Source organism: Lycorma delicatula, chromosome 8 (genome assembly GCF_047948215.1).
Source record: "Lycorma delicatula isolate Av1 chromosome 8, ASM4794821v1, whole genome shotgun sequence".
Lineage (NCBI taxonomy): Eukaryota > Metazoa > Arthropoda > Insecta > Hemiptera > Fulgoridae > Lycorma > Lycorma delicatula.
Genome location: NC_134462.1, coordinates 86975560 through 86990772, shown reverse-complemented (window position 1 = coordinate 86990772; position 15213 = coordinate 86975560). Strand labels below are relative to the sequence as shown.

At 28.8% G+C, this 15213-nt stretch overlaps 1 protein-coding gene across 1 annotated transcript in view; it reads right to left on the bottom strand.

Moving 5' to 3' along the window:
• Window positions 1–15213, bottom strand: part of LOC142329292 (uncharacterized) — a 494551-nt gene that overhangs the window by 276004 nt on the left and 203334 nt on the right. The gene's annotated exons all lie outside the window — the stretch shown is intronic.

The following is a 15213-nucleotide window of genomic DNA, read 5'->3' as shown; positions in this document are numbered from 1 at the left end:
TTTATAAAAACGAATATTAAAATAACTGGGGTAGTTTATAAAAGGTGTTGAAAATTACTTACTTCAACAACTATACAACACTACACATTTCAATTTTTTTTTTTAATACCACCTGCTGTACTGGAATGTCTCGTATGTATGCCGTTAATGCGATTTTTATTCGGCAATCGTACGTAGTCTGTTGTAATACACTGCTTGTTCCGCTGCCCCCTATAGAAAGTAATGTGGGGGAGTCAAATCGGGAGATCGTGCAGACCACAACTATTAACTGTATTTTGAAAAAAATATTGGACCCGCAGTGCGTGTTCTATTCACTAGTGTGAATATTTTGGAGTCTGGGTTAATACCCAGCTCCAATTTTCGCTTCGTGTAAAGATTGTTCGTGTAATTCGTGGGAGTTAATTATCCACCAGTCGTGTATTTTGTGAATTAATAAACCCTACCAGATGAAACCACGCTTCAGCTGTAAAAATAACGTAATGTCGTGGATATCTATGTAATGTTTTTGGTCGATAAAACGTTTAAACCATTGATAATAACTTATTTTTTGGTATGATGTGTAGGTTTCAATTCTTGAACATACATTATTTTGTAGGAGAAAAGTTTCAGTTCTTTTTTTTTCTTAAAGCTTTACGTGCGACAGCAAGTCCGATGCCTTGCTGCTGTGCTAATTTACGGATCGACTTTGATGGACTTTCGACCGAAATATCAAGCAACTTCTGTTCATTTAAATTAAGTGGTCTTCCATTTCGATCAGCGTCTTCAACAAAACTTGTTGCCCGAAATTTTACGATAAAAGTTCAAACTACATTGCGGTTAGTAACAAGAGGATTTGGAAACTTTACAAAACTTTTGTGCTTTACTAAATCAATATATCTGTCACCTTCACGAAAGACGTGTTCAACGATAAAAATGCGAAACGATGTACGGTCAATCACAACTGACGTCATAGTTTATTACTGAGCAACGCCCAACGAAACCACAGGGTAACCAACCTAACGCCGAAAGAACAGAATCCATTACATAATTCTAAAGCATACTGCATAACGACTTTCTGATCTAGCTGTACAAAGTTTCATTAGCGACTTTATCGATTCTTCCATATTTCGACTTTATCGAAGTAATTCCATCAACTAAATTAAATTCTTGTAAAACTACTGTTTTTTTTTTTTTAATTTTAATTCGTTTTTGCGAATACTCAAATAACGTATTTTTGGGCTTAAATTTAAAAAAAAAAAAAACATTTTCTGCTTTTTTTTAACTCTCAGTGAAGCGAAGGAGAGTGAATCATGAGGTATGCCTTGAATGAAAAGTACGCAAATATCCCAGCAAATTTTAATTATCAATATTAATTTAAATAGTTTTTGATATAACTTCATGTTTTATTAATAAGATAATTAATTAATATGAAATAATAAATTTAATTAATGGAAAAATATTATATAAAAATTATATTTCGGCATCAAAAAAAAATATATATATATATATATAAAAAGGTTGTTGAATTCATATAAACCTATTAATTTTTCTTTCATATTTAACGCAGCATGTTGAATAAATAATGAATTGTACTGTCAGACCGATTAATTTACACTTACTTAGGTTAAGCAGACATAACCGAACAGATAATAATTTATTTTATTTTTCAGTAGCAAAATACAGTTTTTATTTTTTATTTTAACTAAATTTAAATAGGCAACCATGTATTCATAAAAATAAATAATAATAATAAAATAATGTCAGCGATTTACTTGTTCAGATTTTAAATAAATTAATTTCAACGAAAAAAAGTCATAATTTAATGTCATATTATCATTGTAATATTTTTAAAGAAATATTAAACCACCCATGGAGTATATTTCACACTCGTAAGAAATCACCTTTAAAAAAAAACTAATATTTATAATTCATCATACATTTTGTAATCTTTTATAACGGATCACCAGTTAAAATTATACAATATAAAATATGATTAACTGTATATATTACATGTTATGAATGTTAATTTTAAGAAGCAAACATCACTTTAAAATCATGAGCTAATAAAAACCAGCCGCACTATAAATGGCCGATTAAAAAATTTGCTTCTCAGAAATGCTAAAAAAAAAAAAAATAAATGTTATATGGTGGGGTATATTATAAGTGGGGTACACAGAAAATCTAAATTAACAATAAGGTGTAATAAAGAGACCAATTCAAAAAAATTAAATCAAGATGGTGGTAAATAGTTTATAACAGTTAATAAAATTTAAAAAGTTAAACAAATTTTGCCATATTATCAAGTTAGATTTCAATCTCTAATGCTAATGAAAAATGCTTTTATCAAAGAGTGTCTTAAAAAGCAAAACAGCTTCATTGCGGCTGTCGTAATGGGACATTCCTGGCAATATAATAAATTTAATCTGACAAGTATTGTCGACAGTTGACATTAACTCACAGCCGCTCTGATTTCGACAGACATATGACGAACACCCATAATCGAAATAAATAACACGTTCCTATGAAAATTGACTAATACAAGCGACTTCATCGATTTTTTTATTGCTGAGATTGCTATACTTTTAGGATCCCAGCAGTGAAATTGATATGTTTATTGTTGTTAATATGGACAGATAACAGAGGCAGACGTGTGAAGCTCCATAATCATTGGATGTATGTCAGGTTATTAATATTAAAGCTTACTTACTGGATCACAGTAAACCAGAATATTGTGTAATCAATTTACATATAACAGCAGGTGGTATACTCCATTGGTAAGCTAAACCGTTCAGGTTGAATCTGCGACAGACCACAAAGGAACACCTTACGAAATACCATGTTTAAAAGATTGATCAGTATAAATTACTACATCTGGGTTTACTATTCAGATTTTTTCCCTTTAGTCCAGAATACCCATTTTGTTTCTCCTGTTTCCCTAGATAACTCGATAATGTTCATTTTAGAAAAAATATCGAGACAGAAAAAAGTTTTATTAAATTTTACACACAACACGGTTGCAAATCGAAAAATACGTTTACTGATTTAAAAATAGCAGTAACTATCAAAAAAATTGAAGAAAAAAAAATTTGGGGGGGAATTTTTTCGAGTACTTATACGTAGGACCTTCAGATTTTGCCTCAAAGAAAGTTTTGGTATGATAAAGCAACACGCAAAATTTCGGTCAAAGATTTACACAAAATCGGTTTGACAGTTTTTTGTACAATAATTTTGCAATCCAGATTTTAAAAAAAATGCGATTTTTCTAAATTGTGTAGTGCCTGAAATAAAGTCTCTAGATACTTGAAAATTTAATTACATATAAAAGAGCACTCAAACTTTCAACTCTTTTTTGAAAATTTTAAATCGGTTAATTAGGACAGCCTAGGGAATTTTTCAAACATACTTGCAATTTTTTTGCTTTTAAAAAAATTGAATATCTTCACGAATTTTTATCTAAATTTATTATAAAAAGAACAGTTTAAAAGTACTCGAAAAGATGCTTCTTTAAAAAAAAAACCTTCGATTCGTTAATTATTTTCGGAGATATATCCGATCAAAAGTTGACCACCACTGTGCATCTTTTGGAATAAATAGTTATCGATAGCAATAATTTTCGTTTGCTAGAATGATATCAGAAAGTTTTAGCTTACAAAACGATTAAAAAAAAAACACCCCGGGTGACCCAATGTGATGAGGATATATGACATGTAAATTAGGTGTAGTATTGTACTGAATCAGACCGACCATTCCTAAAATGTGTGATTAATTAAGCCCCAACCACAAAAGTACAAAGTTCAAATTCGTATAAAAATAAGTAACTTTTACCAGGATTTAAACCTTCGACTTCGAAAATCAACTGTTAAACAACTAAGTTTCTTGCAACGTCGAGTTAACCACTAGATCAACCCGGTGGACTTCACTAGTTAAATAATTATGAAAAACTCTGTTAGAATATAAGGCGATCTGAATAAATTCCTTATAACCACATCAGCGAAGATGAGAATGAAATTATGGAATTCTACTTGGTAGAAAAATTCAACAGAGGATTAATGAACATAAGAAACAAAAAAGGATAAATAAAAATAAAAAATAACCATGGTGTTTTCATAGAAATTTTAACCACATCAGCGAAGATGAGAATGGAATTATGGAATTCTACTTGGTAGAAAAATTCAACAGAGGATTAATGAACATAAGAAACAAAAAAGGATATATAAAAATAAAAAAAAATAAAAATGTTATTTCACTCGATTAATTAAAAATAATTATATATTTATTTATTTTCTAAATAATAATTCATAAACTATGTTGATTGTTAAAGAGAAATTGTCCATTTTAATAAATTATGGGAGTTTAAAACGATTAGCATTATTGTAGACTCTACGTTAAAATGCAATAATAGGTTGAATATTTAAAAGAACAATGCATTGATAAATTATACATTAACATGTTAATTATAAACTATGGGATAAATTATAATAACACATAATTTATTATTATTGTTATATGAATTCATAATTGTACCAATTGTCTGTAACCTTATTCTTCACCCCTTAATATAGCCTACATTCAATGATAATAGCGTATAAAAATGTATTTTATACTTTTTTTAAATAAGAGAAATTGAGTAATATGTTTTATAAATATATATTTATAACTTCGCGCTTATAATTTTATAAATTAAATAAAATTTATATGACCCAGTGATAGAGAAAACGTTAAAGAATTTATGAAAAACACGTAACATACAAGTAATTATTATAATCTTTGTTTAATATAATATTATTACATAAGAACCCTAATTAAAATTCTTTTATAGCAATTAATTGATTATAAATATCTTGAAGTATGTTTGTAATTTACAATAATAATTATGTAGATATTATTTAATAATAAGTATTCTAAGAATTTATCATGGGTAATAAAACATAAGACTGCATCTGTAATTGATATTTCATTTTTTAAAATATATTTTGTATGTAATTTCTAGGCAATAGTCTGTTTTAATAATTTAATTACCTACGTTTAGAATGTTATTGTATTACAATTCATAATGACATCAAAGATTTTCCGCAATATTTATTTAATATAATGCTCTCATTATGGAAGCAATTTGGTAATGAAAGCATTGTCGAATTGCTTCGATAATGAAAGCAATTCGTTTACTGCTTTTTTTAACTTTACTGTAAAAGATTTTTTAATTTTATATTTATTTAATATAAAGTACATTAGATTTTATCATTCGATAATGAAAGCAATTCATTTACCAATTTTTAAAAGTACTATACCATAAGGGATCTTCAAGATTAGGGCCAGTACACATGACAGCGCTTAATCGCGTGTCAGACCAACGCGCGATAGTGAAGCACTAGTGAAAAAATGGCAGCAAACACATGCAATTGTGGGTTTTTACTCAACGCCGCGTCCAACGCACGATTGCAGCGCCCCTAGAGTTAATAGTTATTGAATTAAACCGGTCACACAGTTCAGTCGAGCGCGCGTCAATAAGTAGATGTGGAGTATGACAATTTTGACCCACAGATGTTTATTGAAAAGAAGTAGAAAAGCGACGAGCTATATGGGTGGGATATGGAGTGTTTCGATTGCAAGAACAAGAAATATAAAAAGAACATGTTGAGATGAATTAGAGGATATTTTTTTCAGAGAATTGTTCAGTAGAAATTGTACCAAGAAAAACGTTCTACAAAAATCAATGGTATTGCGCAATATGTTTTAAGTCTTTTCATCTGAGAGACTTTATGTTGTACTATGCTGCATTAATAAATAGATTTATTAGACCAATAACAAGGAAAAGACATCAAGAAATTTTTAAAACAAAAAAAGACTATAGCATTTATAATTTGCAAAAAAATTAAATAATGGAAATATTTGGTTGTATTCATAATAAAAAAAGAAAACACTTTTAAAAATTCCAGTTATGTAAATCATAAATTAAGACCCAATTTTTAATTAATGAATATAAGCGAATAACTTTTTGAAATAGAAACAAATTTCTGTGTTTTGATACGTATAAAATTATATACTAATATCGTATATTTACTTAGCTACTTTCTAAATCTAAAGATTAGTAATATTAATTATGTGAGAGACGTTAATCGTAAATTATATAGGCAACGTCATGTAAAACCTAAAACAAGAAAATGACAACCATTTAGAAAGAATAATAAAATCTCACGTCAAAATTAATAGAAAAATTAAGAAGTAAAATGGTTTCTCTTTATTATCTTTACTTTACTGCACATCAGTATCTCAAGCCCACCAAATATAAATGATATTCAACACTGCAAGCGATGCCGTCAATCTTTTCATTACAGTGATTGGCTGTATAGTGTACCTTATCATCAATACTATCAGGAAAAGCAATTCTGGTTGGGTCTCTTGCAACATAGATCGTTTATTTCTATATACACATTAATTGTACAATAAAAACCGAGAATAAAGTAAAATAATAAGTTAATATATTCTTTTTTAGCAAAATATGTACATTTATAAATAGATACAACTTTTCTCTTGACGTAATATCGCAAATTAGTAACAATTCCTGTTTGGTTGACGGTTCTTACATTTAAAATTTGATGTGTATTATTAATTTTTACTTCGTTGTACTCGTACAAGGAAGTATTGTAATCACGAAAAATTTTGGTTTTCAGATTTCAATAGAAATATCCATTTTGACCATCCCTGAATCCATTTTGACTACTTTCGACGTGACGTCTGTACGTACGTATGTATCTCGCATAACTCAAAAACGATTAGCCGTAGGATACTGAAACTTTCAATTTAGGACTGTTGTAACATCTAGTTGTGCAACCTCCCCTCCTTTTGATCAACCAAAAGTGTCCAAAAAAGCCAAAAATGAAATAAAACTGGATTTTCGAATTTTTTTTTAACTGCAGTAATAATATCTTATTGAGAGCTTTTCAACGATATATCATAAGTGGTACTTATTTTCATTGGTTCCAGAGTTATAGCCTAATAAAATTTTAATTAATGACATATTTGGTTCTTAGGGGAAGAAGGCTCATCTGTTCAAATCAGACTTCGTCTCCTTTTTTTAAATTTAAAAATATTGATTTATTAATAATTAATCTCTCATTGTAAAAAAAAATTATGATGAAAAAAAAGAAAAAAATATCGCGTTATTAATGAAATAAAATTTTATGTACTCTTCATTAAAAAAAAAAAATGTGTATATGTAATTTAATAGGCGTACAAGGAAGTCATGTGGTGTCCACATCAGATTTTTTTAATCTTCCTTTTTTACTGCTGGTTTGTACTACCTTAGTTCGACATAGAATTATTATTATTATGTACTTTTAAATAATATATTAAAACATTGAATTAAAAAAAATTAAATATTATTCTACGGAACTTTAATATTTTGTTTAAAGTTATTAAAATATTTTAACAAAATTTATTTTATTATCTTTCCAAGAACTTAATTTGTGACACTTTAAAAAGTTTATTGTACCGTAACGATTCTTAATTCATTATAAATTAGTTTATTCAATTTCACGGTCACTTAACACATATATTAGGGTTAGAATAAGTTTTTGTTACTTTAAATGAGACGTATCTTCTATTATAAAGAAAATAAAAGAGGTTTGAAAAGGAAGCAGTTGTTTTTCTTAGTAGGGGATTTTAGTTTTATTTCATAAAAGAATGACGATTGCGGCCTGTAGTAAATGAGTACAACAGTGTCAGTGAACGGGAGTGGGGAAAACTAGGGGTGTTAGAAAGAGATAACGATACCCTTAGAGAGAGAAAGCAATATTAAGAACGAAAATAGTGAAGATCTTTATTTAGTCAGATCAATGTCTAAAGATAGGGGATGAAAGAAGCTGCTGTCAGTTCCGTTACTTTTGGGCGTCCATCCGTACGCTGACAACCATTAAAAGGACCAGATTTTCTGCCTGAACGTCTATTTCCTTTATCCTTGAAGACCTCATCAACAGTTATTTAGTAAAGTGATGATCAGAAATAGGACCATTTATCCTTTATTCTTGTCACACGAACTAAAAGAAACAAGAACTAATGAACGGTCGTATTCATAATAAAAGAAAACACTTTTAAAAATTGTAGTATATGCTTATATTTACCTTTAAAATGAAAAATATTTCCGTACAAATATAGATATAACGAAAACAAGAAAAAATATTTAAAACAAAATTTAACAATTAAAAATATATTTTACAAGAAATTAACTTGTTTTTATCGATTATCGTATAAAAATTATTTCGTGGTTATTGTACAATAAATAAATAAAAATATGTAATGTTATGTAGCAGGGTTATTTTTATCAAAAATCATTAAAAATTTATTTAAACTCTCACTATTCCGTAAAGAATTCGAGGCTTACAAGATTTAAGCGGTCTGCTATTCGTATTAAATTATTAAGCGACTTTGTAAAATATGCAGATTAAGTTACTAGGTAAACTAATAATTTTGAATTAATTTATTTTTAATTAATTTCTGTCCGAAATGGAAATCGATTCCTACTCTATCGGTATACTAATCAATCAATAAGATTAAACATATCAGTTGTACAATCTATAACGAATTCGATAAATATTGTTTTTCGAATTGCTAGATCACTACTCTTTAAAATTCGATGGACGTACAAGCGAAAACAATATCAGGTTGTCTAAAAAGTATTGACACTTTGGAGGCCAAAATTGAGAATACATTTATTGTTATTAGAAAATAACATTATGAGAACTCACCTTTTTTCTCGATGATCTGCCATTTATCCGACACCATAATCCCGTCGCTATAGAACTTCTGTGGTTTCTGGTGAAAAAAATTAAGACGCGTGGTTTTCACAAGCCTCTTTTAAAACTAACTTAACACTATTCAGGAAATTCTGCAGAGACTGAAACAAATGATACTCTGACAATGAGTATCATTGTCGGATTGTTGTTATCATGAGTATCATGTACGGACTATACGATTAATGCATTAAAACCTCCTAATAAATTTCTCTCAATTTCTGAGGGGTCGTTAAAGATGTATGTGGTCTGGTGTTGTCAGCGTGGTATACAACACCCTTTCTATTGACCAGTTCTGTCAGTTTCTTTTGTATTGCTAGGTACAATCGCGCTAATTATCGACAGTACAACTAAGAGTCTATAATTCTGCCTGGTGGTAGCAGCTTCTGGTGCACGATGCCCTTCCAATCCCACCAAACGCATAGCACAACCTTCCTGAGCGTCAATGTGAGCTTTGCCACAGACTGTGGAGCTTCTCCTTGCTTCGACCACGATCTTTTTCGCACAGTATTTTCGTAGATTATCCGCTTTTCATCCCTCGTGACTAACCGCTTCAGAAATTGCTAGATTTCATTACGTTTCAGTAGAAATTCAATTGAGTAAATTTTTCAGAACCAGTTCATGTGGCACCCAAACGTCGAGCTTCTTTTAATAGCCAGCTTTCTCCAAAAGCTTTCATACTGTTTGGTGATGAATTTTTAGGTCATTGGCGATGTTATGACTGCTTACATGAAGGTTCTCTTCAATTTTTTGTCAGAATACGCTAAGGCTACCTCGTGCGCAAAAGGCTCAATATTTTTAGACTACCTATTATATAAAATAAGATGTACGATAATGAATATACAGCTGTTTCAAAAGGAATGACCCGATTTCAAAACCTTACATTTGTACGACCACGTATGGTTGGCGAATTGAATTTGAACCGTTTGAAAGTGCTCGTCTGGAATTTCAAATACCGGCCGTTAGATTGCAATATTAGCGCGAAAAAACACGGCGTCAATGAAACAGAAGACGTTTTATTTTTTATAAGTTAGCAATAAAGAATCCTTAACAACGTTTCAGCGTGCGTTTCAGGATGGAGCCATTTTTGGTTCTAATTAGATTTAGTCGTATCGCTTAATTTATTTAGAAGCGCTTTTGTTACTAGATAAAGGTTTTCGAGAGAAAATTTTATTTTTCCGCATTACAAAAGTATACTTTTATTACTTCCTACGTACAAATTCCAGTCCTATTAAGTTACATAGATTCACAAATAAAAAGAACTTTACACAAAATACAACATTTCGATTACTGAAAACTACAACGCACTGTTCTTTTCTTCTAGCCGTTTTGCTATCAATATTAAGAAAGCTGCGATGTCTACAATAAAAGTAGAACTATCGTAGTTTACCATTTATGCAGATTCGTAAAAATTACGGTCACCCTATAGTCTCTGAGATTCATTCTGTAATTTCTCAAATGACTCAATGTAATACAACCGTGATATTCTGCTAAATCCCCAGCCGTATTGGAATCTCAGGCAATGAGTGCGCTGATAGTGCGGCAAAAGAGGCTTGTTTCCAACCACCTTTCGGAAATCCCGTTGTTTCGAACGATCTTGTCTCAAGAGGGTGGTTCATGATGATTGTTAAAGTGAATGGAATGCTACCGTCAACAAACTTCGTCCAGTTAAGAACATTGTGTCACCGTGGAGTTCCTTACGCAAGATTAACTGTCGAGAGAAGGTTATTATTTGCCGTTTGCAGATAGGGCATACTAGGCTCACTCATGGATACCTGATGACTCAAACAGTTGCTTAGGGCCGTCAATATACATTCAATTATTTTAATTTCCTGTAGTTTATACCACTGATAATCTCAGCTGTTTATACCAATGTTAATTCTTAATATTTATTTATTTAAAATATAAATATCTTCTCCGGGCACTGACAACAAAACTTCATTGTGCGACCAGGAAAAAAAACAATATTACAACATCTGTGGCCAAAATTCAGAATTCAATTAAGTACGTTAAAATAATACGTAATTGCTTTAGGCGAAGGAAGATTAGAGATAGTAATTTTTAAATTGTTAGAAAGGTTCAGGATTTGTAGAATTTCGTATAAAACCCACCGGGTTGGTCTAGTGGTGAACGCAAATCAGCTGATTTCGAAGTTGAGAGTTCCAACGTTCAAATCCTAGCAAAGGCAGTTACTTTTATACGGATTTGAATACTAGATTGCGAATACCGGTGTTATTTGGTGGTTGGGTTTCAATTAAAACCACACATCTCAGAAATGGTCGACCTGAGACTGTACAAGATTACACTTCACTTACACTCATACATATCATATTCTGAATACCTTAAGGTGATTCCCGGAGGCTAAACAGTAAAAAAAATTTCGTATAAATTCACGTAAAACATCTACGTTCGCATGCTTACTACAGTACACTAATAACGATCCTGAACAGAAAAAGTATTATGACCGTGGATTGACGTAAATACGAAATACTCCTTGTAGTATGACTCTATACACATAGAGGATTTATTTCAAAATACTATTAAATGATTTTAACTATGCACAGATTCTGATGAATGTCACGTTTAATTCTAATAACAATAGCAATTAATATTGGATGTTTAATTTTGTAAATAAATTATTAATAGTTTCAGTATATTTTATAAAAATTGTTGTAGTTTGCCGATATCGAAATCAATTTCCGATCTGGGTCAGAGAGATATTTAAAGTTAAAATAATCAATTCTATAATGTAATCGCTAAATACTTTACAATTTCAAAAAATGGTAATAAAATAAGATTTTTGATAAATAGTTAAGGAAAAAAAAGTAGTTAAAAAACATGCAATAAATTATCATGTAAATATATATATATATATATATATAGACTTTTAAGGAATTAGCTGTTCGTAAATAAGCCTAAATGTATTACATAACACAAAACACACGTGCGTACGCAACTAATATCATGTTCTTATTTTACCATCATTATACTATTAGAATAAAATGAATGTTGAAAGCTCAGATTTAAAATGTGAGGTTAAAAAAAACTCGTTTTGTTTTGATGAAGCTTATTATGATTTTTGACATTTTAACACCTACCATAATTGAGGGGCTTTTGTTTTGCCTCGGTATCTCAAAGAATGAATAATAATTTTACGAGATAGAAAATTCTGCCTTAAGGAATAAATGACTCACACACACATTTTTCATGAATATTTAAATTATTTAAGACAAGTTATTGTACTCGAAGACTATTTACTAAGAAATGTTGCTGCCCTACGTCGTTCACCGATGTTACAATGTTTCATTCTTTTCACGTTACTTATTTATACTTCTTTTAGTTTTATTCTTTTTAACACTTGCATAATACGTTTGATGTATCATAGTACAGCAACGAAATCTTGCTGTCATCATATCGCATGTCTACTTGTAATTTTTTTCCATTTAAAATAAAAAAAGGTATAAAAAATGATAGATATGAAACATTTATATGTAACATATTACTAAAGAAAATAAATTTAATTTATAAAAGCCTACGAGTGAGAAAACTAGTATAATACAGTAGATATATAATTTTTGAAATGATTGTCGGTATCCTTTAACATAGCTTTTAAAATAAATAAATAATTTTTTTGTAAACTATTTTCTTACGTAATTATATATATATCCACATGTAAACTAAGTATTTAAAAACAATGAAAATTGTTCGCGAGTAGTGTTTTCAAAAATAAGTTAATACATAAGATAGTCTTTTATTAATCGATATAGAAATACATTTTATATGACAATTAAAGACAATTAAATATTTTGGGTTTAAACAAAATTGAATCAGTATTTGTCAGTAGAGCACCTAAATATTTATTTTTATTTTACCACTTAATTATATTGATTTATTTTAAAGAAAAAATAATTTTAAATTACAAAAGAATAACGTTGTTTGAAGGTAAAAGGTTTTTCTTTTTGGAAAAAATAAAAAGCACTCTTTACAATATTTTTGTTGTAACTCGTGGAATACTACACGTGATTAAATAATGTCGACCAATAAAATTTAAAAGCGTTTACTCCTCGTTTTATAGAAATATAAGATAAATCATTTTAACCAATCAGTAATCGAGGTCAACCAACTAGTAAATCAGGAGTAACCAAAAACATATGAGATATTAATCATTTATTTTATTACTACTCGTTTTATAGAGATATAAGGTAAATGCTTTTAGCCAATCAGTAATCGAGGTCAACCAACTATAAGTCAGGAGTAACCAATAACATACGAGATATTATTAATCGTTCGTTTTAAAGGGTTGTTTGATAAACAAACCTATCCAATAACCAATCAAGGTCGAACAGTTTGGCTTTATTTTTGTACAATATCTCTTAAATTATAATGGGAATGAAATGAAATTATCTAACAGACCCTAACAGATTTTTTATAAATAATACAATAAAAAATTCTCATTCCTTTTTAAATTTCTTAATTCATAATTATTTTATTTATTTATTTATTTTATTTTTTGTTACTTAGTACCTTGTAAGCCATTTCATCAGATTTTCTTATATTATTTTACTCTTAAAATTCGACACTTTGTTATAAAAATACAATTTGGTAAAAAAATAATAAAATTTTAAGGAAAGACTATCAGCGTTTATTTTAATATTATTTTTTATTGTAATAATAAAAACAATTAAACTAGCAATTTACCGTATTATTACTACGTCTACATCTAATAAGAACCAGTTTATGTAGGCATTACATGCCTTCTTTATAGTATTTTTTTTTTTTTTTTTTTTTATTACTGTTACGTTCATTTAATTTCATACCGTTACAGTTTATAATGGGAAATAATATGTTCCTTTTATATTTTCCAGTACTATTTTTGTTTTTACATAATTCATGCAAGAAAAAAAAACCAGTTTTATTAAAAAAAATTTTCTTTCATTAAAAAATAAAACTATACTCTGACGTGTCATTAATATTTGCGAAATTATTCAGTAAAAATATTTCTTTTGAATTATTTCCATTAAAAATTACTTATCGGTACATCAAAGTTATTTATTATGAAAGAACATCTGGCAAGAGGCATCTAAGGTTACTTAACAGGTACCCATACTACATCTGACATTAACTGTACGCACATATCTATGGAACGGAACAGAAATTAGTCATGCGAAGGAAGAACATTTTTGACACTTTGCCCAGGCATGAAACACTGTTGCGAAAAAAAAATAACCTTTCTCATAATTTAACAACGGCTAAAAACATTTTATTTTTTTATCTATATAATTAATATGTACTCGTAATTTAATTTACGTATAAATCAATGACCTGTTTAATTTTTCATATCTTTTTTTATTTAATAATCCAAAAGTTTACTTTTTTACACAATAATTAGCCATCCTAATTTCTACACGAGATAATATATGAAAACATTTTGATTGGAAAAATTTCGACTATTTATATTTCAATAGCTTTTAAAACTAAAACCTTTTCCAGATCCAAAAAATGAATTTAAAAGAGGCTTAGGTTTTATGTATATTTATACGTGTCAGCTTTGTATTGGGTCAACAATGAATTATAAAACTGCTAGATAAATTTTAAAAATATATATTCACTATTAAGGATTTCATTCTTTCTTTGAAATCTATAACAATTTGATTTGAAAACATCAATCCCGACAAACTATGAGATAAAAAAAGAACAACTTTTATGTTTTTTTCAAAAACTAATACAGAATTAAAGTATTATTAGTAATAAAGATAGATGAATTTGAAATAAACAAGTAAATTTGAGTAAACAAGTAAAAAATTATATAGTCAGCAATTCGATAACTGACAATTCATTTTTTTATTATTTCTTTTTTTAGATTTTAAGTAACATTTTTGTAAACGGGTTTTCAGTTTAACCTGCTTTCTCGTTTGTTATTAATTAATTATAAAAACACTTCCTCATATAAAAATAAAATAAATACATTTTAAAATTTAGATCTCTTATCTACTATTAAACAAATAAAATTCGTTCATTATTTCCTTAATCTATAACCAGAATAATGATCCTTTTTAAAAATAATTCAAAAATTTTAAATTAGTAAATTTTTAGTTTAACGCTTAAACTATAGCGATGTTTTGAATAGGATAAAGATTTCTACAGTAATTTTTCAAAATATATTTCACCTTTTTTTTCTTTCTTCATAGTTGGCATTTAAATTTTGAATTTAAATCTAATATATAGACCTATCAGCCTGCTTCCTGTGCATTAAGGTGTTGAAAAGCTCCTTTTGAAAAGACTGAAGCAGTTCGTGGACGATCAAATTCCTGCTCACCAATTTGTGTTTAGGGAGCAACACGCTGCTGTGGAGCAGGCAAACAGAATTTTTAACGTTATAAATCATGCTCTAGATGAGAAACAGTACTGTTCAGCAGTTTTCCTTGGTGTCAATCAGGCTTTTCCA